The sequence below is a fragment of the Protopterus annectens genome, chromosome 6.part0 (genome assembly GCF_019279795.1).
Source record: "Protopterus annectens isolate FY-2018-M chromosome 6.part0, PAN1.0, whole genome shotgun sequence".
In the NCBI taxonomy this organism is placed as follows: domain Eukaryota; kingdom Metazoa; phylum Chordata; order Ceratodontiformes; family Protopteridae; genus Protopterus; species Protopterus annectens.
In genome coordinates this window covers 1,937,863,362-1,937,891,147 of record NC_056737.1, presented here as the reverse complement: position 1 = coordinate 1,937,891,147, position 27,786 = coordinate 1,937,863,362, and the positions used below count along the sequence as shown (strand labels likewise).

Sequence of the window (27,786 nt, the reverse complement as noted above, 5' to 3'; positions counted from 1 at the left end):
CCAAAGTTAACAAAATCTCACTGAGAAACCTCCTTGTAAAAACAGATAAACTGGTGAAAATCCAACTCCAGAAACAGCATAGAAAATGAAATCTTCTTTAATACAGAATAAAACAAGCGCTTTCGCCTGGCAATCCCAGGCTTTGTCAAGTTACAATGTTGTTCTGGCAGTGCAGTGCATTTATATTAAACTGCTGAGCCAATTAAACAATTAAAAATCACCAATTACAATAATCAGAGTCAATTAATTAAATAAAACATTCAGTCAAACTGTTTTAAAATGCTTTGCACAACTTAAAAATGCCAATTACAGCTCTCTAAAACTTGGATTTAAAACCAAAAAATTTCTTTAAACAAAATGCTGAAAATAATGATAAATAATAAACCTTGACATTAGTACTAATGCAAAACTAATGATTTTGCAGCTTTCAACTAATGCTAGTTTGAATGCAGTGAGGAGTTACAAGATGTTTAAAACCCACATCTATTGTTCTATTGTCAAAACCTATGTGAGCCAAAAAAAATGAGGAGATAAGACTTAAACCGGGCGAAAACACTATGCCACAGTGTGCACCAGCTGATGGTCAATACAAGGACAGTATGTTAATGTAATAAACATAACAAAACCAAATGTTAATAAACTTGTGTTGTGTTGTGCTTTGATTGTGCCCCAAAAAATAGGGTACACAAATAATATATTACTAAGTCAAATCAAAAATCAAGCTTAACAACTTTGACATAACACCCTGAAGCAAAAACTAGTGGGAGATGACATAAGTCAATAAACTTTTGTTTGCACTAGAAATAAGTATTGTGTGAAAAGTAATTTAAAACACACATCAGTTTGATATGATAAACTCCAACAAAATATCATAGTTTGTCCCTGTTTGCCCTAAGGACACAAGCAAGACTAATGCTGTCATTCATACCCGGGAACTTAGTGGCGTCTAACTTAAGCTGCCATGTCAATTCTCTATTGGCAAGACGAGTCTCCCAGTCACCACCTCTGGGGTCTTGAGTTACTCGTTCTAGAACAAAAAACTTTATGTTCATGTGACTACAAGTAAGCGAGTGTTTGAAAAAAGCATTAGTCTCTTTGTTCTTAGCAATTTCATAAACATGTTCGTAGATTCTCTTTTTAAGCATTCTTTCGGTTTTACCTACATAAAAACCGTGACAAGTGAGACAAATCCCGAGGTAAACCACTCCGGAGGAAGTGCAGGAGTAATGATCTTGAGCCCTTAAAGTTATATGTCTAGATGGTAAATGAACATGATCGTCGTTTAAAATGTAAGGACATTGGTTACACATCCCACATTTAAACGACCCTGCCCTTGATTCACTAAAGAAAGAGAACATCAGGGTTATGAAACCAGACAAGGGAGGCGGGGTGGTTCTCATGTATAATTTGGATTATGAAAATTCTATTCACAACCTTTTACAGGACATCAATACTTATGAGCAAATTTCGAAAAATGAGCTCAACATTGCTTATGCTAACATTAATTACACTTTACAAGACCATCTGCTTCAAGGGGCAATTAATGAAAAGCTATTTAATTACCTCTTTGTCCCTAAGCCAAAAATTCCAGTCCTCTTCGGAATTCCTAAGGTCCACAAGGGTCTTGAGCCTCTGAAATTTAGACCTATTGTGGCTGGGGCGGGTGGAATCACAGAACCTCTTAGTAAATTTGTGGACCACAACCTAAAACAATTTGTCTCCACACTTTCCTACATTTGTAAGGACTCATGGGAGTTCCTGGCTAGCATCCCCTTGAATGTCTGTACCCCTGACCTTTTAATGGTCACAATGGATGTCATTGAATTATTCCCCAGTATTCCGCACACCACGGGTATTGATTGGTTCAATGAGATCTTAGTTAGTGAATCTCGGTTGAGTAACAACCTAGTTAATCTACTAGTTGAATGTATGGACATCATTTTACACAACAATTTTATCTTTTTTAATGGGGAATTTTTCAGGCAAAGAAAAGGGGTGGCCATGGGTACACCGTGCGCATCAGCATACGCGAACATCGTATTATACAAATGGGAGAAGTTGTATATCCATTCTTCAAAATGGAAAGACTTTATTGCCTTTTACAAGCGTTATTTGGATGACATTTGTTTATTTTGGCAGGGCAACAAAGAAAGTTTTTTCGAGTTTTTTGAATATATTAACTCGACTACTGACTTTCTTTCCTTCACCTATGACATCAGTGAGGTGTCTTTGCACTATCTGGATGTACTCTTAACTAAGGACACAGAAAAAAACTGATTTCCAAACACAAATTTACAGGAAAAACACCTTTTCAAATGCATTTTTGCATTTTGATAGTTTTCATCCCTATTACATCAAGAAAGGCATAGTCAAAGGCCAACTTATAAGAGCATCTAGGATGTGCAGTTCCCCCATTTTGTTTCTTAAGGAGGTAGAATTTTTGAGAACTTTATTTCTTGAAAGAGGCTATCCCATCCAACTGATCCAGAACATTATTTTGGAAATTGAGGCGAAAAGGGATTCTGTATACCCCCCTCTGTTAGGTAAAGGTTTGCCCTTGCCTACATTGCCAGTAGTCAGTTCCCTGAACACACAGAGAAGTTTTGTGTACACATACACTAATGATGCACAACTGATTGAGAACACTATGCGTTCTTTTTGGCCCATATTGTCATCACAGGAAGACCTTGGCATAGCATTACCTGACAAAATACACTTCATCAGGAAGCGGGACATTAACCTTAAAGGCATGTTTGAACAATCATCTTACACCCAGAGCTCCTTCACCACCATTGTTTCATCTAAAAGGGCAGGGTCGTTTAAATGTGGGATGTGTAACCAATGTCCTTACATTTTAAACGACGATCATGTTCATTTACCATCTAGACATATAACTTTAAGGGCTCAAGATCATTACTCCTGCACTTCCTCCAGAGTGGTTTACCTCGGGATTTGTCTCACTTGTCACGGTTTTTATGTAGGTAAAACCGAAAGACTGCTTAAAAAGAGAATCTACGAACATGTTTATGAAATTGCTAAGAACAAAGAGACTAATGCTTTTTTCAAACACTCGCTTACTTGTAGTCACATGAACATAAAGTTTTTTGTTCTGGTGGTGACTGGGAGACTCGTCTTGCCAATAGAGAATTGACATGGCAGCTTAAGTTAGACGCCACTAAGTTCCCGGGTATGAATGACAGCATTAGTCTTGCTTGTGTCCTTAGGGCAAACAGGGACAAACTATGATATTTTGTTGGAGTTTATCATATCAAACTGATGTGTGTTTTAAATCACTTTTCACACAATACTTATTTTTAGTGCAAACAAAAGTTCATTGACTTATGTCATCTCCTACTAGTTTTTGCTTCAGGGTGTTATGTCAAAGTTGTTAAGCTTGATTTTTGATTTGACTTAGTAGTATATTATTTGTGTACCCTATTTTTTTGGGGCACAATCAAAGCACAACACAACACAAGTTTATTAACATTTGGTTTTGTTATGTTTATTACATTAACATACTGTCCTTGTATTGACCATCAGCTGGTGCACACTGTGGCATAGTGTTTTCGCCCGGTTTAAGTCTTATCTCCTCATTTTTTTTGGCTCACATAGGTTTTGACAATAGAACAATAGATGTGGGTTTTAAACATCTTGTAACTCCTCACTGCATTCAAACTAGCATTAGTTGAAAGCTGCAAAATCATTAGTTTTGCATTAGTACTAATGTCAATGTTTATTATTTATCATTATTTTCAGCATTTTGTTTAAAGAAATTTTTTTGGTTTTAAATCCAAGTTTTAGAGAGCTGTAATTGGCATTTTTAAGTTGTGCAAAGCATTTTAAAACAGTTTGACTGAATGTTTTATTTAATTAATTGACTCTGATTATTGTAATTGGTGATTTTTAATTGTTTAATTGGCTCAGCAGTTTAATATAAATGCACTGCACTGCCAGAACAACATTGTAACTTGACAAAGCCTGGGATTGCCAGGCGAAAGCGCTTGTTTTATTCTGTATTAAAGAAGATTTCATTTTCTATGCTGTTTCTGGAGTTGGATTTTCACCAGTTTATCTGTTTTTACAAGGAGGTTTCTCAGTGAGATTTGTTAACTTTGGGCATTTTGCTCTACAACTACAATTTGTCCTGGAAGCCTTGGTACGCTGACTTCTTATCATACCATAGATAACTTGAGGGGACCAATGCATGGGATAACGCATTTAGGAGTTGCCTCTGTCCATTACTACAGGGGGCACACTCTTGGGACAAGTTTTCTGTTTCCCATTCATAGATCCAATTTACACTTGAATATGGGCAGGGATGAAAAAGAAGTTATGTACTTACCATGACATTCCATCTTTGTTGTTGCCTATCATTTGCTCTTCAACATATAGGTTTCAGATTCAAGCACTGGATCTGACTCAGCTGCATACCAAAGCTGTAGGCTCCAAAATTTGAGCTCCTCCCCTACCCACGATGCTCCTCTCCTCCAAATCCCTCAGATCGATTTTACTGCAGCACAGTACATCACAATCATGATACAACTAAACAGGAAGAAATTACGTAGAAATAAAACAAATCAGCCAAATGGGGATTCTTCAGGACTTCAAAGGAGAACAGAAATATCTGTCCAAAAATTTTCCGTTACATCCTTCAAAAGGCAGGGGGATGGAGGGAGGGAAGGCTGAAGAGCAAATGAGAAGCAACAACACAGATGGAACGTTATGGTGACTACACAACTTCTTTTTCTGATGTTGTTGCCCCTAGCTACTAAAAACTTGGGAGGCCCTCAAGGAAGGATATTCAAGAGCACAGCGGAACCAAAGGATGCCCCGGTCCTAGAAATAATCTCCAGTTTGTAATGGGAAATAAAAGTATGATGGTTTGACCAAGTAGCAGCTGCACAAATTTCATCCACGGTAAGTTTTGACCAGAAGGCTGAAGTAGTAGAAACAGATCTAATAGAATAGGCCTTAATATGGCCAGGTAAGGAAATGCCCTTAAGAGGCATAAGCAAGTTTGAAACAACTAGTTATCCAATGAGCCGGAGTAACCTTGGAAACTGGTTTACCTAATCCAGACTTGGAAAAGGATATGAAGAGTTGGTCAAATTTCCTGAATGTTTTGGTTCTATCCAAAAAGAAAGGGAGTTGTCCATGTACATCCAACATATGAAGAAAGTACTCTCCCTTGTTTTGAAAATTTGAAAAGAAAACAGGAAGATTGATGACTCGGTTTAAATTAGCCTCAGAAGTGACCCTGGACAAAAAGGAAGGATTAGTATGTAAAGTAACTCTGCCCTTGTGAAAAAAAACAGTTATGGTGGCTTGCAAAACAAAGCCTGCAGCTCAGATACTCTTCTTAGAAATAAGTAGTGAAGTAATAGACACCAAGAAAATAATTTTCCAAGTCAGAAACTTTTAAGTCTACCTTAGCTGAAGGTTAGAAGGGGGGGTGGAATTAAGGCCTGCAGAACCAAGGTGAGGTCCCAGGGAAGAGCAGTATCCTTAACAGGAGGGCGTAGGAGAAAAGTAGCCTTCAAGAAGGCCTTGCAAAGTTTAGATGAGGGTAGACAGAACGAATGCACCACTACATGAAAATTGAAAATGGTGGCCAGTTGCAATTTCACCACAGAAAACCTTGCACCTTTATTAAAAAGATAAGCCAAGAAGTCCAATACTGCAGAAACTGGAGCAGAAAAAGGGTCTAAATTGTTGTGATGAGCCCAGATAGAGAACCACTTCCACTTACAGTTGTATAGCTTTCTAGTACATGATTTGCGTGCTGTAATCAAAATTCTTCTGACTGGGGAAGAAAGCCCGGGAGTTCTAGCCATCACAGGAAGTGGAGAAATAAAGCGGTTAGTTTCAGGTTCTGCAAATCTGGATGGGAGTGCTCCAAGAGATGGGACAACAGATCTGGAGAGGCATCCGGAATCCAAGGTGAACAAACTAGGTGAAACCAAAGGAAGGGGAACCACACTTGACGGGCCAAAAGGGGGCAATGAGGATGACTTGGCACTTCAACCTCTGTGCTTCATGTAGAAATTTGGGAATGAATGGAAAGGGAGGGAAGACGTAGAGTAGACCATGGAAAGTACAGTTTTGTACCTACCATAAATGTAGATGTTCCGAGTGCTAATACAGCTGCAGTCATAACAGATGGGTTCTCCTGCCGTCAGGCGGGTCCTCGGTCAGCCGAATTCCAAAGTCTAGGTCCGGCGTCGGTTGTCGTCACTTTCTTTCCTGACGTCAGTGCGACAGGGGTATATAAGACACAGCCGACGCCATTTTCTTCAGTCTTTCTTGCCCCAGATGTCAGGTGCTCCCAGAAGGAAGGCAATATATATATATATATATATATATATATATATATATATATATATATATAAAATATATAATCATGCATTGCAATATAATCAAAAACCAGTGGTTGCAAGCAAATACACCATAGAAGGATAGCCCAATCAAGTTGTGAGATGAGGAGTTAGCCACTAGGTCTGTACCCAGAGGGGAAGGAGGGAGGGAAACCTGGACTGCAGCTGTATTAGCACTCGAACATCTACATTTATGGTAGGTACAAAACTGTACTATGTTCATCGTGCATACAGCTGCAGTCATAACAGATGGGTAGAATTCCAAAGCTACGCATAGGGTGGTAGGCACTAGGTGGAACTGGGAGGAGCCAGAATGCCCTGCAACACAGCAGTGGCAAAGCCTGCTCTAGTTTTGGAGTATAAAGGTAGGTGGTAGTGTTTAGTGAAGGTATGCACAGAACTCCAAGTGGCTGCCTCCAAAATATCTTTGGTAGGGACTCCTCTGAGGAAGGCTGCAGAGGTAGCTGTGGCCCTTGTGGAGTGGGGTCTGATGCCTGCAGGTACAGATTTACCATGAAAGGAGTAACAAAACTGTATGCAGTGGCCTATCCATTTTGAAATAGTCTGTTTGGAAATTGGCTTCCCTTGAGCTCCTACAGCATAGGACACAAAGAGTTGTTCCGATTTCCTGAAAGGCTTTGTTCTGTCCAAATAGTAATGTAGCTGTCTATGGATGTCTAAGGAATGTAGCAGCCTTTTCCCTTTGTTTTGAGGATTGGGGTAAAAGGTAGGTAAGTGTATGGCCTGATTTAAAGCTACCCTGGATACTACCTTAGGCATAAATGACGGGTTGGTTCATAGGGAAACCCTGTCCTGATGGAAGATGAGAAAGGGCTGCACAGCCATGAGGGCTTGTAGTTCCGAAACCCTACGAGCTGAGGTAATGGCCAGAAGGAAAGCTGTTTTCCAGGACAAATATTGCAAATCTGTTGAGGCAGCTGGTTCAAAGGGAGGCAATGTTAATTTTTCTAGAATGCAATTAAGATCCCAGGCTGGTATTGGTTGCTTCCTTGGAGGTCTTATATTCTTAGCCCCTCTGAGGAACTGTCTTAAGAGTGGGTGGGAGAATAATGGTGGATCAGTGTTGTATTCAGCAGAAATGGCTGAGGCATGGATTTTGATGGAGGAAAATGAAAGTCCGCTGTTCAACAGCTCAGCTAGATACTGTAATATCTGAGGTAAATTCAGTTTTCTAGGATCCTGGCCTTTTTTCTCATTCCAAGTGCAAAACCGTTTCCATTTTGGAGTAAGCCTTTCTAGTAGATGGCCTTCTGGCCTCCAAAATGACATCCTGCACCTCCTTGGAGAGTAGGGTCTGTTGTGGTGTTAAGGAATTTTCCATGCAGCCAGATTGAGTGTTTTCAGCTGACTGTGAAGAGTTTTGTAGCTGTGCTGAGTCAGTAGAAGAGGCATTAGAGGTAGGGTCCGGGGAGGAGAATGTGTTAGGCTCCTCAGGAGTGGGTACCAGTGTTGTCTTGGCCAGTCTGGAGCGATCAGTATCATCTTCGGTCTGTCTGCTCTTGCTTTCAAGAGCACCTTGGGAAGAAGAGGCAAAGGTGGGAAGGCGTAAACTGTCCGTGCTGCCCAACTGAAAGAAAGGGCGCCCACTCTCCAGGCCTTTGAATGGAATGTCCTTGAGCAGAATTTTGTCAATTGATGATTCCTGTGGGAGGCAAAGAGTTCTATGTCTGGCCTTCCCCACGCTTGGATTATCTTTGTAAACACTTGAGGATGCAACTTCCATTCGTGCTGGTCTGTCATATTTCTGCTTAGATTGTCTGCCAGCGTGTTTTCCAAACCTGGCAGGTACTGTGCTTGAAGTTCGATTTGCAATTCCAGAGCCAAGTTCCAAAGTGACATGGCCAGCCTGCACAGGGGGTATGAATGTGTTCCTCCTTGTTTGTTTATGTACCACATTACTGTGGTGTTGTCTGTTCTTATCAATAATTGCCCTGGATGCAGGAGGTCCTTGAAAGCTGTAATTGCATTTATCACTGCTAGCATTTCCTTTTGATTGATGTGAAGGTGCTTTTCCTTTTGGGACCATTTGCCCTGAATGCACCTGTCTGTCATGTGTGCCCCCAGGCGTAGTCTGAAGCGTCTGTTGTGATGACTTGATTTGCTTGAGGCTTGCAGAATGGTAGACCTGTGTTTGTTTGGCATGCTTGGGCCCACCATAGAAATTCCTTTTGCAAACATGAGTTTCCTCATATGCAACTTTGCACATGGGATTAGAAGAATGCAAGATGCCATGAAGCCCAGAGCCTGCAGGATTTTCCTTGCAGTTAGCCTGGTACAATTTGCTAGTATTTTGAAGTACTGAGTTAGTTGCCCCTGTTTTTCTGGCATAAGATAGGCCATCTGGGTGTTTGTTTCCAAGTTGGCACCCAGGAAAATTATTTTCTGAGATGGTGTTAGCCTGGATTTCTCTTTGTTGACTGTGTATCCCAGAGAATTCAATAACCGTGTTACATAAGCCAGATGTTCCAGAAGTATGTGTTTGCTGTCCGCTTGGATCCGGCAATCGTCCAAATAAGGGTAAATTTGTATCCCTTGAAGTCTGCAGTAGGCAATTACTGATGCCAGGCATTTTGTGAATACTCTGGGTGCAGTAGATAAGCCAAAGGGAAATGCAGAGAATTGATAGTGGATTGAACCTGCAAGAAATCTGAGGTATCTTCTGCAGTTTTGTCTGATTGGGACATGCAGGTATGCCTCCTTGAGGTCCAATGTTACCAGCCAAGACTCCTTGCCCAGCATGGGAAGAAGCTGCTGTAAGGTGAGCAACTTGAATTTTGGTACGAGTAGAAATGTGTTTAGGATGGATAAGTCCAAAATGGGTCTCCAATCGGTTCCCTTCCTTGGTACCAGGAATAGTCTGGAATAAAAACCTTGACCTTGTTCGTGAGTAGGTACCTCTTGAATAGCTTTCATGTCCATGAGCTTTGAAATTTGTATTTGAGCCTCTGCCCTTTGATTGTGTGGCAGGTTCGGCATGCCTCTCATTTTGGAAGTGTGTGAAAATGAAATCTGTAGCCTCTGTTTATAATGTCCAGGATCCATTTGTCTGTTGTGATAATATGCCAATTTTTGAAAATAATGTCAGTTTTCCTCCCAAGGGTGCTGCCAGCTGAGACTTGCTTGGCATGCAAAGGGAAAGTCATTGGGTTTGTTTCCTGTATTGTTGTGCACTGTCTTCGCCACCTCTTGGTGCTGGAGTTTGCCATTGTCTGCCTCTATATGATCCTTGAGATTGTCCTCTGCCCTTGTGCCTGTATCTACCTCTTTGGGGCTTGTCCGTGGCTGGAAAGGACCAGTTTTTTGAAGGCCAATTTCTGCTAAAACGTGGTGGTTGTACCTGTAGAAAGGCTTTGACAGTTTGCATAGATTTAGCTTTTTCTTCCATTTTCCGTAGTATCTCCTCAGCATTAGTACCAAATAATACATCCTTTTGTAAAGGAGCATCTAGTAGTTTAGCTTTAACATGATCAGGCAAGGTTTGTTCCCTAATCCAGGCATGTCTACGAATGACTGATCCTGTAACAGCAGCTCTACTTGAGGCCTCTAGAGCGTCATAGCCACATTGTAATGTGTGTTTACCCACTTGTTCTGCACTATGCATCATATCCTGCAACTCCTTCAAATCTGGTTGTTCAGGTTGTGACATTTTATTCCTTAATTGTGATAACAGAAACTGCTGATATTTAAGCATATGGAACTGACAATTTAAGGCCCTCATGGCTAGGGTGGCCGCGGTATATACATTTTTTCCCCACCTTTCTAAGGATCTAGACTCTCTTTCAGAAGGTAATGGATTCTTAGCAGTAGAGGCCTTCATTCCCTTGGGGCCTTGAGAAATGGTTTCAGGGTCAGCATTATGGCTTTTGTAAAGAAATTGGTGTGAGTTAGGAACTCTGTAGTACCTATCAGGCTTGACTGGGGCAGGAGGCAGGGAATCCGGATTAAGGCAAGCCGCCGAGTAAACATCATCAAGTATGTCCAGGACAGGAGGTATCGCCAGAGGTCTGTGCTGAGGTAGCAAAAGAAATTCCCTAAGTCTTTTCTTGGAATCTGAAAAATCTTGGCCTTCCCAATGGAAGTGTTCCCTCAAGGTATGCAAGGTTTCCCCGAAAGAAAAATCTTCTGGGGGAGATGCAGAAGGAATGGACTGCTCTGCATCAGAATCTTCAAAGGGAGAGTACGAGTGCTCCTCTTCATCAGAATGTTCAGAAATAATGGAGCCCTGGTCAGAAGAGGGAGAATCTTCCTCCACTCTGGGTCTCTTGTCCGGAGGGGGTTGGGAACCCCTGATAAGAGTAATTAAATCCTCAGCCATTTTGAGCATCTGCTTTTTAGGCATGGGGCCTGGAGATGGGCCCTGTGCACCAGGCCTCTTGGGATGCATGGCTGATTTGGACTTAGTAAAGGCATTTATGGAAAAGGAAGATGAGGGTCTGAAGACACCATGGGTGGAAGTGGACCTGTCCACATTAAGAGGCTCAACACTTTCAGTGGCTTCGGTAGCTGTAGTCAGGGTATGGGGCGAGGTACCTGCGGTCTCGGTTACAGAAGATTACAGAAGACACCGCCAGAGAAGTGTCGTCGGTAGTCAGGGGCTGCGTAGGCACCTCGCTGAGAACCGGACCACGTGTAGCCGGTTTTGGCGTGGTGTCGGTGGAGGCCGCGGACCTCGCGTGTCGGTCTTTGTCCTTGCGTTTTTTGGACAAAATGGTAGTCGGAGTCTCCGACGACATTTTATAATCAAAAGCTTTACCAAAAAACTCTGGCGAAGTCCGCCCGACGCTTAATAGTGCGTTTATTGAAAGTAGCACAAAAGCGACAGCCCGAGACGTCGTGGTCTGGGCCTAAACAAGGTATACAGAGGGAATGGAAATCCTTATGCGGTATTTGCTTCCCACAAGAAATACAATTGTTAACTTTGTCTGACATCGGTCTGAGGCAAGAAAAGTTTCCCCAACGGGGTACTTAGCTTTAAAGAAGACTTCGGTTTCCAAATTTTCATAATTTCAGGAGCTGGCCGACTGGCACTTGCGAACTGCTTCTGCTTTGGGCACCACGCGGCAAAAAAGACTGAAGAAAATGGCGTCGGCTGTGTCTTATATACCCCTGTCGCACTGACGTCAGGAAAGAAAGCGACGACAACCAACGCCGGACCTAGACTTTGGAATTCGGCCGACCGAGGACCCGCCTGACGGCAGGAGAACCCATCTGTTATGACTGCAGCTGTATGCACGATGAACATCAGAGCATCTCTCGGTGACAGCCCCTGAGAAGGAATCAGGGCAAAGAACTTGGTGTTGTAGGGAGATACGAGCAGATCGCAAGTAAGGTTGACACCATCTCTGGATTTGCCACACCAGGATTGACAGATCACTTGTGAAGCATCAGAATGGTCCTGCTGAGCCTGTCTGCTAGGCTGTTTGACTTCCCCAGAATGTGTACAGCTACGGGAAAGCGGTTGGAAGAAATCATCCAGTCACAACCTTATGGCCTCTCCACACAAGGGATAAGATCTGGTTCCTCCTTGCTTGTTCATGTATCAGACCAATGACATGTTGTCTGTCTGAATAGGAATAGTTCCTGTAAAAAGAGAGGAATGGAAGGCTTGCAACTCAAGAAGTACTGCTCTCATCTCCAGAATGTTTATATGCAAATTGGTCTCTAGGGAGGACCACATGCCTTGGACCATCTATCCCAAGTTGGGAAGTGTCCATGGTCACAGTGTCTGAGGGGGTGTGACAGGATGAACAGGCGACCCTGGAGAAGATCGTCGGACTGAATCCACCACATGAGAGACTGTTTACTTGTGAGATACTAATTCAGTAGATTAATGGGCAGTGAAGGAGATACCATTGTATGGCTAAGGGCTGTTGAAGAACTCTCATGTGAAGACAGGCTAAGGGCACTAAAGTGACTGCTGCCTCCATGGACCCCAAAGCCCGAAGGCCAAGACTTGCTGGGGGGGGAGGGGGTCCATTATCTGTTTGACGCGAGTTCTCAGATTGGAAATCCTGTTGTAAGTAAGAAAAGCTAGAGAACGAGTGGTGTCCAAATGAGCTCCAATAAAGTCTTTGACTTGATCTGGATAAAGATGGGACTCGTTTAGATTGACAGAGATGCCCAAGGTTGAAACTAGATGGAATAGGTATTCTCTGGCTTGAAGGAGTCGATGCCTGGTGGGAGCAGTTAGGAGCCAGTTGTCTAGGTAATGAAACACCTGGAATCCGTGTAGTCTCAGGTGAGCTGCTACGACTGCCATGCATTTGGTAAACACTCTGGGGGCTCCGGTGAGATCAAACGGCAGTGCTCAGAATTGATAATGATTGGATCCCAGCCTGAAGCAGAGATGCCTACTGGAGCACCTGTTCATCTTGATGTAATAGTACGTGTCCTGAAGGTCTGTAGAGCACATTCAGTCTTCCTTCTGCAGGAAGGGAAGACTGAACAGTATCATGACCATTCTGAATTTGGAATTGGCAATCAACTTGTTTAGAGAGGTGAAATCCAGAATGGGTCTACGGTCCTCCATCTTTCTGGGCACTAAAAAGAATATGAGTAAAAGCCCAAACCAAATTGGTCTGGGGGGACTCTTTGGATGACCCTTTTTGAGACCAACTTTCCAATCTCTAACGCTGCTCCTCCCACTGATCAGGTGGAACACTGGGGAGGATTTTTCTTGACAGTTTTTGGAAAAAGGGTATTGAACAGCCTCTGGATATGATTTTTAACACCAAACGATCTTTTGTGATGGCTTTCCAGGTTGTTGGGTGTAGAGGCAAATGTTCCCCGACTGCCTCCAGGGTACAGCAGTCAGGCAATCCCTCAAGACCACTGACTGGGTCTGTCCGAGAAGGAATCTCAAGACCCTTGGCTCATCGGACCTCCTCTGCTGTGAGGTGGCATCTGTTGTTATAACCATTTCCCCCTCTGCTTCTAGGAGAAAGATCCCCTTGTGAGTCCTGAAAAGGACCTTGCGATTTACGGAACCACAACTTCTTACCTCCACTCTTGTTCCTGGAAAAGGTCTGTTGTGGGGTAGAAAAGTGTATCCTGATGGCAGACAAGGTCTTTCCATCATTTTCACTTTGGGAGAGTGCGTCTAACTGTTGGACCAAAAAGTGTCGATCCATCAAAGGAAGTGTTGACAAAGGATGTCTTAAAGTGTTCCGAAAAATAACACAGCTGCATCCAGGTGTGGCGTCTGACTGCAATGCCTGATCCAGTTGCCTGTGAGGCACCCTCTGCAAAATGAGAGAGCAACCTCATGGAGACAGACTGGAGGGTGGCCATTCTTGAGGAAAATGTCTTCTGTTCCTCGGCAGACATGGACCCTGGGACAGAGTTAGACAGTCCCTTAACGAAGTCCCTCTGTAGCCTGGTTATATGTGCCAGGTAGTTCAGCACTCGCAATGCGAAGGCTGCTGAGGTGTAAACCCACTTTCCAAACCTGTCCAAAGCCCTAGACTCCCTGATAGGGGGATGGGCAGTGGAGCTCTGCTGGGTCAGTTCCTTTTTGGTGGCGGCTGCAACCACCATGACATCGATGAGAATACCTTTAGTCCAGTGTAGGCGATCAGAAGGGGCACTAAGGATCTTATTGGGCTGCTTAGAATAGGCTCCAATGTGTCCAGTTCCTTCCACACCTTGTGGGACACAGGGTCAATAAGGGGGTTCCATGGGGGGAGGGATACCCAAGAAGTAGATGGGTCTGACCCAAAGGCTTCCAAAGACACCACTTCCTCTAGGTTAGAGCTTTTGGAAGACCAACCACCCTTCTGGTGGAGGATTTCCATGATGCCTCCCAAGGAGACATCCTCGGGTGGCAATCTGGTGGACCCCTCCACTTCGAGACTGGTGTCCTCTGTGAAGGATTTCAAAGGGGAATTCAAGTGTCTCCTTTTACATAGGTGCTTCCGAGGGAACTCCTCAATGGAGTGTTCCAGGGAGGTATTGGAAGACTCTGGGGGGTTACAAATGGGAAGCAGACTGGGAAGTCCTTTTGGGCAGGCTGTCCCACAGGGGACAGAGTAGATGCCTCAGACACAAAGGCTGTTAGGGGGACCAGAGTCCAAAGCAGGCAGAGTCAAGGCTCTTCTGAGTGCACAGAGAACCCTCACCACCACCTCAAAAGCAGGGGGAGACAGGGACACCTCAGGCACCCCTGCCAGAACCAAAGCGGTTGACGAGGAAGTTCTATGAACCCCAACCACCCCCAGATTCAAGTGAAGAGTTGGAGCCAAACTATCAACCACCAAAGTCCTGAGAGGAAGAGACGGCTCCAAAAATTTTGCAGCCAATGTCAACCCCTAGGAAACTGATGCCAAAGTTATGGCTCCAAGAACTGCAGGGCTCCGAAACAGACGGAGCTGGGCAAGACAGGGAGAGCATTGGGGTCGTGGTAACTGTACCTGTCGGCTCAGATTTCTCATCTCTATGAAGGCTCGGACCTAATAACTCCAAAATCCGGGGTGGGACTGGAGAAAGAGAAATAGGGCTGAAGGCAGGAATGTTGCTCATGGATCCAGGCGGGGACGCAGCAGGCAAGATCCCCAGCCGAATTTGTGCCTTGAGAAATTTCACCATCATACTGTCCAACTCGGCTTCAGAAAACCTTTGGGAGGACCTAAAAGAAGAAGCTACCGAAGCAAGCCTGGAAGAGAGCCTCTGCTGCTGGAGAGAGGACTCTGGTCTAGATGAGACTGGCTCTGGGGAGAAACTTCAGCTCCAGCGAGGAGGGGATGCTTGTATAACTATAGGTGCCGAAGCTGTTGACTCCGAGGGTCGTATAATTTTGGCAGGAGGTTCCCCTGAGTGGCAAGGTCTGGTGAGTGACCTCTTCCACTCTTTGTGCTTCTTTGACAAGGGTTTGAGCCCCTGATGTGAAAGGGGTGGCTGAAGAGGAGGAACTAGGGAGGAGCCCTTTAAAATAAGTTTATTATGGTGGTCAATGAGTGCCTGCTGATTAACGTTGGCACAAATGGTACAGGCAGAATCTACATGAGCCGCCCCCAAACGTAACACACAGAGTGCGGACTTGAGTGTGTGATTTTTGTGCCCACAAGAGCTGCACTTTTTAAACCAAGTGGGTTTTGTCTCAGCCATGCTTAAGGAAGGAAAACCAGCAACAGAGATAACGAACACATGGCATAAAACACACACACCAAGCAGTTAGAGATAAAGATTTAACTCTGCAGAACTAGAAGCAAGCAAAGATCTATTTTTACACACACACACATATATATATATATATATATGTATATATATATATATATATATATATATATAAAAGCACATATATATATATATATATATATATATATATACACACACATACACATATACATACATACATTAACTAAACAATCGGTAGGGAAGGGGTAGGGAGGGAAAGAAAGAGATGAGAAAAATTATTTTCTTGAAACAGTACTAAGACTGACAAAGGTAGACACTAGAAAAAATAACCACCAACAAAGATAACTACATAAACTGCAAAAAAGTCACTCACTCACTCAGATGCAGACCTGAAGAGCACAGAATGTGAGAAAATACAGTTGTGTAGACTTACCATAAATGTAGATGTTCAAAGTGTATTCACTGTTGCAGTTATTACATTTGGGTTATCTGCTTGCAGTAGCTCTCAGTCGGCCTGATTAACGAAGTCTTGGGTCCTGTGTCGGTTGCTGTCCCTTCTTCCATGATGTCAGGTCGTCAGGGGTATAAAACATGCAGCCGACGCCATTACATCAGTTTTTCTCACCCCAGATGTCAGGTGCCCCCCTAATGGGAAGCAAATAAATCTATAAATACAAGGATATACCTCCAACAGAAAAGCAAATACACCAAAAAGCATTTAGTGCATAGTAAGTGAGAGTAGAGGTATAGCCAAAGGAAGAAAAGGGGGCTGGAGGGAGGGTAACCAGGACTGTAACAGTGAACACGCCCGAACATCTACATTTATGGTAAGTGTACACAACTGTGGGGGTACTTGAGGCTCAGGGTCTCTATGCTTAGGGGGACCAGTAGACGAAGAAGCAGACACAGGAGCTTGAGGGGAGAGGAAAGGCCGAACCAATGCTGATGTTGTCTTTGGAGACAAGAATCTCCTCGTAGCTTCGAAGGTGCCATGGCTCCGACGAAAAGGAGTAGATGGACCCGAAAGGACCGTACGATCTTCTCGCACTGAAACCATGGGCTCCGAGCCCGTGGTAGGAGCCGAGCTCATCTGAGTCGAAGCCCCGAGATGAAGAGTCAGCACTGACAAATCGGTCTGACTATCCTCCCTGGACCCGATGGGAGAGCGTTGGCTCCTAGAGTCCTCGGTCGGCGGCGAGGACATCCGAGTAGATGGAGCTGATAACACCGGTGCGGGTATCTGCTCCGAGGGTTCGACAATCATCGGCTTGGGTTCCTTCGGCTCCGAGGGTCCAGTACGGCTCGGAGGAGGAGTAGACAAATCCGGTTCAATGGTCTTCGGCCCCGACGAGCTGGTCGGGGCCGACAACAATTTGGCAAGTCCTGGTGCCTGTAAAAGCTTCTGCACTAGCCGATCCATGTCTAAATCTGAAAGGCTGACTGAAGACTTAGATGAATGCATCGAAGGTGCTGACTGGAGCAGAGGAGAAGAGGGAACCTCAGAGACCGGCTCCAATACTGGGAGCTGGCTCCGAATCAAAGGGACACTCGGTTCCGAGGTCTGTGGAACCAATGACCCTCCCTCTGAAGTTTTTTTCCTTTTTTGCCACTTTGAGGTCCGAAGATTTTGAAGATTTGGAGGATTTGGAAGACATGCTAGTAACCTTCATGGCTATTCAACAACTCAGAAAAGGAATGCTGCAGTAATCCCGTCAATTAGCTTCCTCCTTCTCTCCAAGAGGACTCTTGAAGAAAAGGAATGGCAGATGCTGCAAGTGTCTTGGGAGGTGTTTAGCCCCCAGACAGTAAAACACATTGAAGGTGTCTGTCAGTGATGGACATTTTCTGCCCACAATCTGGGCATTTCTTGAATCCCGATTTAGGATGGGACTTTTCCTCGTCATCCGACATAGTAATAGTAGAAAACAAAAACCAGTATACTGAAACTAATACAGTAAAGTCCTTACTTTCCTTGTAAAGACACACACTAACTACGGAAAGCAACTAAGCCCAAACCGGGCACTATCTAAGACAGTTAAACTATAAATTTACAAATACAGGGCTAAACAGGCCCACTGAGAAAAACCCTGACTATAAGAAAATAGAGATTATTAACTCTAAATAGGGCTAAAAGGCCCACAAAAAACAACTAAGCCAACAGGGCACTAACTATCAGAAACTACTGATTATATTATTAAAATTTTTTAACACTAACACTGAAACTATCTATATGAAAATATCTAAGAGAAAAAAAAATTTTTTTTTTTTTTTAATCAAAACTTGCTATTTTTTTCTCACAAATGGTCCAAGCTAGCTGGATCACCTAGATCTCTCTTGCCGCAGCAAACTAGATCTGGGGTAATTCCAGCAGTGCATTGTGGGATAAGGGGCTTGGTCTCGAGCTACTTGCAAACCTTGAGCTTTGCTATCAGCCGTGTTGGAGCTGAGGATCGGCTCCGAACCCATCAGTGAGAATAAATGAGGAGATTTAACAATTTCACATCAAAAATTTCAGGAGTCGGCCAACCGGAACTTGCGAACTGCTTCTGCTTCGGGCACCGCATGACAAGAAAGACTGATGTAATGGCATCGGTTGCATGTTTTATACCCCTGACGACCTGACGTCATGGAAGAAGGGACAGCAACCGACGAAGGACTAAAGACTTTGTTAATCAGGCCGACTGAGGGCTACTGCAAGCAAATAACCCAAATATAATGACTGCAACAGTGAAACACGAAGAACATGCCAATGCTTACCGAAGTGCAGCATATGTGATCTGAGGAATTTAGAGGAGAGGAGCTCAGATGTTAGAGCCTACAGCTTTGGTATGTGGTAGAGTCAGATCTGATACACCTATCCGAAACCCACAGGTTGCAAATGAAGGCAACATCATCAGATCTTTGTTTTATGTGGATGGGGAGTCTGTCCCAGAATAGCAATATCCTCTATGAGATGTACTTGTTCCTCCAAACGTCTCTGCTCATACTGCAGAAGAGGTTTATATCCCTAAACAGAGTATTTTTGAAGCCATTTGACTTGCTGATGTGTGGTAAAATCCATCAGTATCGGGTCAGAGGATGCCTTGTATGACAGACACGGGTCACCTCTCTATAGGATAGTACAGCGACAGGAATTTGGGTCATTTAGGGCATGCTGTTTTGGCCTATCATTTTAGTAAAGAATCTCTGTGGTCATTCCATTCACTGCATGTGTTTGGACAGATACATGCCAAAGGAGGTAATGTACTCAATGACTGGCCTAATGAGGGCTGAGTAAAGGGGGACAATGACATCCCTAGATATAGAAACAAGTCCTTTATTTATAAGTTGTGCAATATAGAAGGTCTTTCTTACAGCAATGCACACATGTTGGTCAAAAGTTAGGCCACCATCCACACAAGTTCCCAAATCCCAAACAACCGGGTCAAGTTTCAGGGGCATGTAATCATGTAGCAGTTCCCTGGGGTATATGACTTCCCAAAGGATACAATTATGCATCTTTCAGCATTTAGTTTCAGTCCATGATTTTTGCACCAGTTACTTACTTGGGATAAACCTTCCTGTAGGACGGACAAGTCATTTGGGAATTCAATGACTGCTCATAGCTTGTAGTCATCTGCAAACTTGTCAGCCAAAGCCCTTTGGTATTGGCCTTTACTTCAAAAAAGTAGACATCAAACAGGAGATGTCCCAGCACAGAACCCTCTGGGACTCCAATGGTGACTGGTCTCTCTGGGGAAGTAACTCCCCCTATTTTGATTTCCTGCTTACTATCTGTGAGCCAGCTGGCAATCCAGCAGGTGACACAGGGGTTTACTCAAAGTTTATTTAGTTTTTCAACTGTGCCCGAGTGGGAAACTATCAAAAGCTTTGGCCAAGTCGACAAATGCAGTGTGTACTATTTTGTCTTCATCCCTTAATCCGGTGACCTTTTCAAAAAAAGTCCAGTAGGATGAGTAAGCATGACTTTTCCTTGACAAATCTAAACAGAGAACGGTCCACTGTTTGGAGGTTCTCTATGTTCTGCTTGTTCAGCTGCATAATACGTCTTTACATGGCTTTGCATATTCAGATGGTCAGACTGCAGAATGACTGCAGCTGTTCTCCAATTCACTTGTATCCTTCTTTTTTTAGGGCTAAAAGTTAATGTTTTCTCAAAGCATGCAAACTGTTTTTCACATTTGGGTGTGGAATTTAGCTAAGAAAGGAACAGACAGCAATCAGTGTAATTGGGAACACAGGCAGTAACACTTGCTTTAGCAGTGGTTACCTTAATTTTAGATTAGGTAATGCCTGTGGGTTCACTTGTCAGAGGGAAATTATTCCTGTCGAGGGTTAAACTTAATTTGTTGAAAATGTACACAGTTTTGTGTGTCTGTTCTAAGTTAATATGGGTGGGGTGTTTTGAAAATGTATTTTTTGTTTCTTTGAGGGTTTTCTTTAATAAAAAAGTCTTCACAAATTTGACCGTTTTAAAATGGAGGTGAGAAGAAACAAATGTATAAAAGATCAGAATGCCAAACATTAGTCTGTGCATGTAAGACAAAAACTGAATATGCACACACAAAAAACTGTCATGTATAAGTGGAAACAACAGTCTTTTAGCATTTTGGCTACTCTAGTCATATTGTCTTGGAATGTAAATAGCCTTTACAGATATAGAAAGGGTACTAAATTGTTTTAAGATGTGCAGCATGCAAATAGCAATGCAGCAGGAGACACGTTAGGAAATAAGCATGCGACTTTGAAAAAAAAGGATTTCAGGATGGATATTCAGCAGAATATAAGGAACAAATGAAGAGGGGAGTAATAATACAGATTGTTAGAGGGGCTCCAATAGCGACAGAAGAGGGGAAAAAAGACAGCAATTGTGGTAGCAAGGGTCTACTGGCAAGAGAGGAAGCTTAGGAAAATTTGGAAGAAATAATCAGCTTTTATCAGGAATATTACTTATAGCTGGGGAATGGAATTTTATTTTAAATTACAAGGATGTATAAGGGAGACCTAGAAGTGAAAATGTAACAAAAGAAGGTAGATTTATGAAGAAAGTGATGAACATATTTGGCATGGAAGATGAAGAAACTCTGACAGAATTTAGATATTATTCCCCAAAGTACAAATAAAGGCTAGACTAACAGACATTATATTTCACAGGAATGTCTATTTTGTTGAAAGCTTTGACAAATTCAATAACTATTTCAGATCATACACCAACAACATGTAAGATAAAAATGCAGGGTGACACAGCATTTTCTCACATACCAGCTAAAAAGAAAGGAATTTAAGGAATCAGTAGTGGAAATTACTCGAGAGTTATTAGGGAAGAGAGTAATTTCTTCTGAAGGGATAGCTAGTAATTAGGATTAAATGAAAATGGAGTTTAAAATATAGTAGAAATAAAATAGAAAGAGCGATGTTAATAAGTATAGGAATTATTCAGAAAGGCTGACAAAGGTTAAAGTATTGCAAAATAAGGGGAATTTCATAGAACAAGAAGAAGAGCAACTGCAGAATGCTAAGGAGAAAACAGGGAGTATTTGGATAGTACACAGGAGTTCAGAAAGTTTCTGTTAAACAAATATTTTTGATAACTTTAGAGCACAAAAACTTTTAGCACAACTTAGGCACCAAAGTAGAAAGGGCTGCTGTCAACTTTAGGGAGTATATGACAAGAAAAATAACCAGAGACTGTATTGAGGTATTTTGGAAAATTAGAAACCAAGAAAGAGCACAGATGGAAATATTCATAGAAGACTAAATTATGCCAAGATTTCAGAAGGTAAGGTTCAATAACTAATAGTTAAGAGAGAAAATGATGAGATAAAAACAGTGACGTATAATCAATCTCCAGGAAAGCTTCCAGGAAAAAAAAAAAGTTATGAACTCACCATAACATTCCATCTGTGTTGTTCATTTTCATTCTTCCTCTAATGGTTGGGATCAGATCTGATCCTCAGATCTGACTTGGCAGCTTCTTCCAGCTCTTGGAACACAAACTCTCAAGCTCCTCCCTTACCCATTATGCCCTAGTGCTCTAACATACCTCGGATCAGTTTCACTTCAGAATCTTGAACTACTGAAATATCAAATTTCAGTAGCTCGAGACCAAAATGTTGAAAATGCACTTGCGCGAAAATGCAGAATCCCAAATGTGGAAATGTCGAATCCGTGGTTGTGGAGGCGCATACGTGCCGTGGGATTCCCTGTGTTCATGATGTGCGGTGTGGTATGTGGATGTAGCTGGAGATTCAGGTAAGTGATGTTTTACTAGGGGTTTTGGCTAGGGATGATAGTGTGTGTGTGTGTGTGTGTGGGTTAGGGTAGGTAGGTAAGATTGAGTGTGTTTAAGTGTTGAGAGTGGTGGTATTTGTACGTATGTGATGTGTGTTTGTGCAACGGGAGTGCAGAATGTGTAGTGGTGGCTTTTGTGTATTTGTGTTTTTAGTGCGACCTCAGAGTTAGCATATATAAGTCGCAGGGGTGTGTGGGGGGGGGCAGCTCCCCCACATGGGGGGTGCAGGGGGGCTTTTACCCCCCCAACTTATATGTAGGGTCCGCGCATGTGTTTGTGTGTGTTTTGTTGATTTGTAGTGTAGGGAGGAAGGTGTGTGTGTGCGTGTGTGGGCAGTTGCGATTTTTAATTTCTCACTTTTCAGGTTTTTCAGTGTTCAGCTATACAGTCTTGAAATACTGAATTTCGATATTTCAGTATTTCGGGATTGTAAAGTGAAAAGTACAGTTGTGTACACTTACCATAAATGTAGATGTTTGAGTGTATTCACTGTTGCAGTCATCACACTTGGGTTTATCTGCCTGCAGGTAGCCCTCAGTCGGCCCGAATACCAGAGTCTTGGGATTTCTGCGTCGGAAGCAGTCGCCTCTTCCATGACGTCAGGTCGTCAGGGGTATATAAAACAGGCAGCGGATGCCATTACATCAGTTTTTCTTGTCCCAGATGTCAGGAGTCCACAAAATAGGAAGCAATTAAATGGTGTGGAACACCTCCAGTAAAAAGTAAATACCACAGCCATAAGATATGGCCAAAAAGAGCAAAGGTAGAAAGCATAGAGAAGTAAGGGGGCTGGAGGGAGGGTAACCAGGACAGCAACAGTGAATACACTCGAACATCTACATTTATGGTAAGTGTACACAACTGTACTATGTTCTTCATGTTTTACTGTTGCAGTCATCACACTTGGGTTGATTCCCAAGGCTGAGGAAGGGTGGAGGCAGTCAAGAAATATTAGGGCTGGCTAGCAGGCCTTGTAAGACTGCTGTGGCAAATCCAGCTCTGGATTTAGAAAAGACAGGTAAGTGGTAATGCTTGGTGAACAACTCCAGGTTGCAGCTTCCAGCATGTCCCTGGTAGGGACCCCCCTGAGAAATGCTGTAGAGGTTGAGCTAGCCCTAGTGGAATGAGTTTTGATCCCCTGTGTGACAGGTTTTCCATGGTGTTTCTAGCAGAAATGGATGCAGTGTGCTATCCATTTGGAAATGGTTTGCTTTGAAATGGCCTTGCCCACTGCCCCTGTAGCAAGGCTGACTAGCAGCTGGTCAGTTTTTCTGAAAGGCTTAGTCCTGTCAAGGTAGAACCTGAGCTGTCTGCGCACGTCCAAGGAGTGCAGGAACCTTTCCCCTTTATTCTGAGGATTAGGATAGAAGGTTGGTAAATGGATAGATTGGTTTAAAGCCACACTGGCACCACCTTGGGCATAAATGATGGGTTAGTCCTGAGGAAAACCCTGTCCGCATGGATAATAATGAAGGGTTCCACAGCCATAAGAGCCTGTAACTCAGACACTCTTCTTGCTGAAGTGATGGCTAGAAGTAAGGCTGTTTTCCAAGAGAGGAATTTTAACTATGCTGTAGCAGCAGGCTCAAAAGGGGGAAGCGAGAGCTTGTCTAGTGCAAAGCTGAGGTCCCAGGCAGGAGTAGGATCTCTCCTCAGGGGTCTTAAGTTGTTAGCTCCTCTCAGGAACTGTTTGATCAGAGGGTGAGAGAAGAGTGGTAACTCAGTATTGTAATGGGCTGAGATGGCAGAGGCATGAATCTTAATTGATGAGAAGGATAGGCCTTTGTGGAGCAGCTCTGCTAGGGAATCTAGGATTTGAGGTAAGGTGGGCACAGCTGTGTCTTTTCCTTGAGACTGGCTCCAAGAACAATATCCTTTCCACTTTTTTGCATAGAATTTCCTAGTACTAGGCCTCCTGGCCTCAAGGACAACATCCAGCAACTTGCTCAACTGAAGGTTTGGGGGGGGGGGGGCACAGAGGTCCACCTCTGGTGTCCGTCACCTGTGGATTAGAAGTTTGAATGAGTTGGGTTCTAGTTTCCATTAGTGTAGGTCCAGTAGATTTCTGCTTAAGTCGTCTGCCAGTGAATTTTGTTTGCCTGGCAGGAACTGAACTTGCAGGTGCACTTGATTGCTCAAGGCTGTGTTCCACAGGGCCATGGCTAACCTGCAGAGTGGGTAGGAATGAGTTCCCCCCTGCTTGTTTATGTACCAGATAACTGTGGTGTTGTCTGTCTTTATAAAGAGCTGACCTGGAAGGATAAGGTATTTGAAGGCTGTCAGTGCATTCTGTACAGCTAACATTTCTTTTTGATTGATATGCAGGTGTATTTGTCCTGGGCTCCATTTGCCTTGAATGCATTTGCTTGCCATGTGAGCCCCCCCATGCATAGTCTGATGCATCTGTAGTCAGGGTTTGGGCGGTGAGGGGTTGAGTGAAAGAGAGTCCCTTGCTGTGGTTGCAAGTTTCTGCCCACCAAAGGAACTCTGCCCTTAGACAAGGAATGATGGGAATCAGTGTTTCCATGTCCTGAGAATGTTGACACCAGAGACTTTTTAAGTACCACTGAAGTTTCCTCATATGCAGTCTTGCATATGGAATTAGTAGAATGCATGAGGCCATGAACCCTAGGGCTTGCAGTATTTTTCTTGCAGATAGCTGGGTTTTGGTGGCCAGTAGTTTGAAGTAATTTGTCAAATAAACCTGCTTTTCTGGAGTGAGGAATGCCGTCTTGGAAGCTGTGTCCAAGCTTGCTCCCAGGAATACAATCTTTTGGCTGGGTACCAGATGTGATTTCCTTTCATTGATGGTATACCCCAGAGAAGTTAGGAGTCTCTTTACAAACGTCAGGTGCCAAAGTAGCAATTCCTGACTGTCCGCCTGAATCAGGCAATCGTCCAAGTATGGGTAAATTTGAATATTTCTCTGCCTGCAGTATGCAATGGTTGGAGCCAGTCACTTTGTGAATACCCTGGGCGCGGTAGATAATAGAGAACTGATAGTGCATAGAGCCTGCCGTGAAACGTTGATCTTTCCTACAAGATTCCCTTATGGGGATGTGCAGATAAGCTTCTTTTAAGTCTAGGGTGACCAGCCAGGAGTCCTTGGCTAGCATAGGAAGCAGCTGTTGGGAGTGTAAGCATTTTGAATTTTGGTACCACCAGGAAGGTGATAAGAATGGCCAGATCCAGGATAGGGTGCCAAGAGTTCTCTTTTCTGGGCACCAGGAACAGTGTGGAGTAGAAACCCTGTCCCCTCTGCTCTATTGGAACAGGCTGAATAGCCTTGGTACTGAGAAGAAAAAGCACTTGCTTTTGAGCCTCTGCCCACTGGTTTGGAGGAAGGTCTAGCAACACACTTGGGGTTGGCAGTGAGTGGAAGTAGAATCTGTATCCCTGGGATATAATGTTTAGGACCCATCGGTCCTGGGTAATGTACTTTCAGTTTTTTGCATGCAGGGCGAGTTTTCCTCCTAGGGGTGCAAGTTCTTGAGCATGGGTGGGAAGGATGACAGACAAGTCATTGTGAACTTTTTCCATAAGGGGGTGGCTTACCACTCCCTGTTTTTGAGGTGGGAGCATTCTATTGTTTAGAGCTCTGCATACCCTGAGACTGTAGTCTTTTTGGTCTGTTGCCCCTGAGTTTGGACTGGGAGGGACTGGAAAGGACCAATTTTTAGAAGGTCAAGGCCTACTTAATCTAGGTGGTTGTACCTGTAAGAAATCTAACAGTCTCTGACAGTCTGCATAGAGCTTTTTCCTCCATCTTTTTAAGAACTTCTGCTTTTGAACCAAACAAACATTCTTGGTTTAATGGAGCATCTATAAATGTTGCTTTGACATGGTATGGCAAGATTTGTTCCTTCAGCCAAGCATGCTTTCACAGTACAGACCCAGTGACAGCAGCCATGCAAGATGCTTCTAAGGCATCAAAACGACACTGCAAAGTATGTTTACTAACTTGGTTTGCAGAATGCATCTTTATTTTCTGAACAATCAGTAATCAACAAGATTTTTTGTTTAATTAGTTCCATAATATGCTGCTGGTACTTCAACACGTGAAACTGGCAATTTAAAGCCCTGATAGTAAGAGTTGCAGAGGTATATACCTTCTTACCCCATCTGTCTAAAGCCCTAGAATCCCTGAATGAAGGGGCAGGGATTTTGGCTGTAGTAGCCTTAATACCTTTAGGTCCCTGTGAAATGGTCTCTGGATCCGCAGTGGGATTCTTAGAGAGAAATTTGTGTGAGTCAGGTACTCTGTAGTACCTGTCAGGCTTCTTAGGAGCTGGTAAAGTATCAGGAGTAAGACTGGATTCCATGAAGACATCATCTACAATATCCAGGACAAGGGGTACAGCTAGAGGCCTATGCTGAGGCAAGTTTAAAAGTTCTCAGAGTCTCTTTTTTGGATTGTGGGTAGTCCTGGCATTCCCAGCGGAAATGCTCTCTTAAGGTATGCAAGGTTTCACCAAAAGAAAAGTCCTCTGGAGGGGAGGCAGAGGGAATGGAATCCTCTGCATCTGAATCCTCATAAGTAGATAAGGGAATGTCCTGGTAATCAGAGGGAACTCAGTCATCGGACTCATGGTCTGTACAATCAGAAGGAAAATCAATCCTTTGTCTTTTAGAGGGGGAAGGCTGGCTTTCCCTAATTAAAAGTTATAAGGTCTTCAGCCATTCTAAGCATTTGTTTCTGTGGCATGGGAGCTTGAGCGTGCATTGTCCTCGTCGGTTTTCTAGGCATAGTGCGAACTCTGGGTCTGAGAAACTCGGTAGTTTTAGTCAGAAACGAAGCAGATGGTTTAATACAAAAATTGGAAGGTCGGAATACATCCTCAGAAGCCGGTGCCTACACATCCAAGGTAGAGACATCCGCAGGTTCCATAGATGAAGAAGCATCTCGTGGCATAATGGACACTGAATGAATCTCAGCAGAGGCCTGTGAATCTATAGAAGCGGGTATTCAGGGGCTGCGAAAGCACCTCAGTGAGTACCGGCGGACTGGCGACTAGCTTAATGGAAGCATCGTCGGCAGTTTTGGACCTATGCGGTCTGTCTGTCTTTATCCTTATGTTTTTTTGGAAGATCAGTAGTCGGATGGCTTATCGAAGCCATTTTGGAATATGGAGAACGAGAGCGAAAGAATTTAGCAACAAAAATAGCCCAACGAATAGTTCGGACATTAAACAAGGCACAGAACCTACAGTGAGGAACATCGTGATCTGGGTCTAAACAGGTGACGCAGTAAGAATGAAAATCTCTGTGAGGTATTTGCTTTCCACAGGCAAGACAATTGTTAACTTTTTCTGACATCGGTTAGAGCATGAAAAAAGGATCCCCAATGGGGTACTTAGCTTTAGAAGACTTCAGGTTTGAAACTCGAACAACGAACATTTCAGGTAGCTGCCGTCCGGCACTTGCGAACTGCTTCTGCTTCGGGCTCCCGCATGGCAAGAAAAGCTGATGTAATGGCGTCGGCTGCATGTTTTATACCCCTGACGACCTTACGTCATGGAAGAGGCGACAGCATCTGACATAGAAATACCAAGACTCTGGTATTCGGGCAGACTGAGGGCTACCTGTAGGCAGAAAACCCAAGTGTGATGACTGCAACAGTGAAACACAAAGAACATCTCTCAAGTCGTTTCTTTGACTGTGGGTAGTCCTGTGATTCCAATTGAAAATGTTCCCTGAAGGAGTGAAGGGTTTCCCCAAAGGAGAGGTCCTCTGGAGGAGAGGCAGAGGGGATGGATTCCTCTGCATCTGAATCCTCAAACAGATAAGGGCTGCTGTTCCTCTGCACAGGCAGAATAATCAGATTCCTCAGATTCTTGGTCTGTCATAGTTTCTGGGGAAGGAAGCCTTTTCCTTTTTGGAGTGGGGCCTGAGTACCTCGGATAAGGGAGATGAGATCCTCCACCATTTTAAGCATTCAAGCTTGGGGTGGAGGAGCAGTAGCAAGAT

The 27,786-nt window shown here is 43.6% G+C and overlaps 1 protein-coding gene across 4 annotated transcripts in view; it reads right to left on the bottom strand.

Moving 5' to 3' along the window:
- Positions 1–27,786, bottom strand: part of NCKAP1 (NCK associated protein 1) — a gene marked incomplete in the record, with an annotated part of 2,707,503 nt that overhangs the window by 244,905 nt on the left and 2,434,812 nt on the right.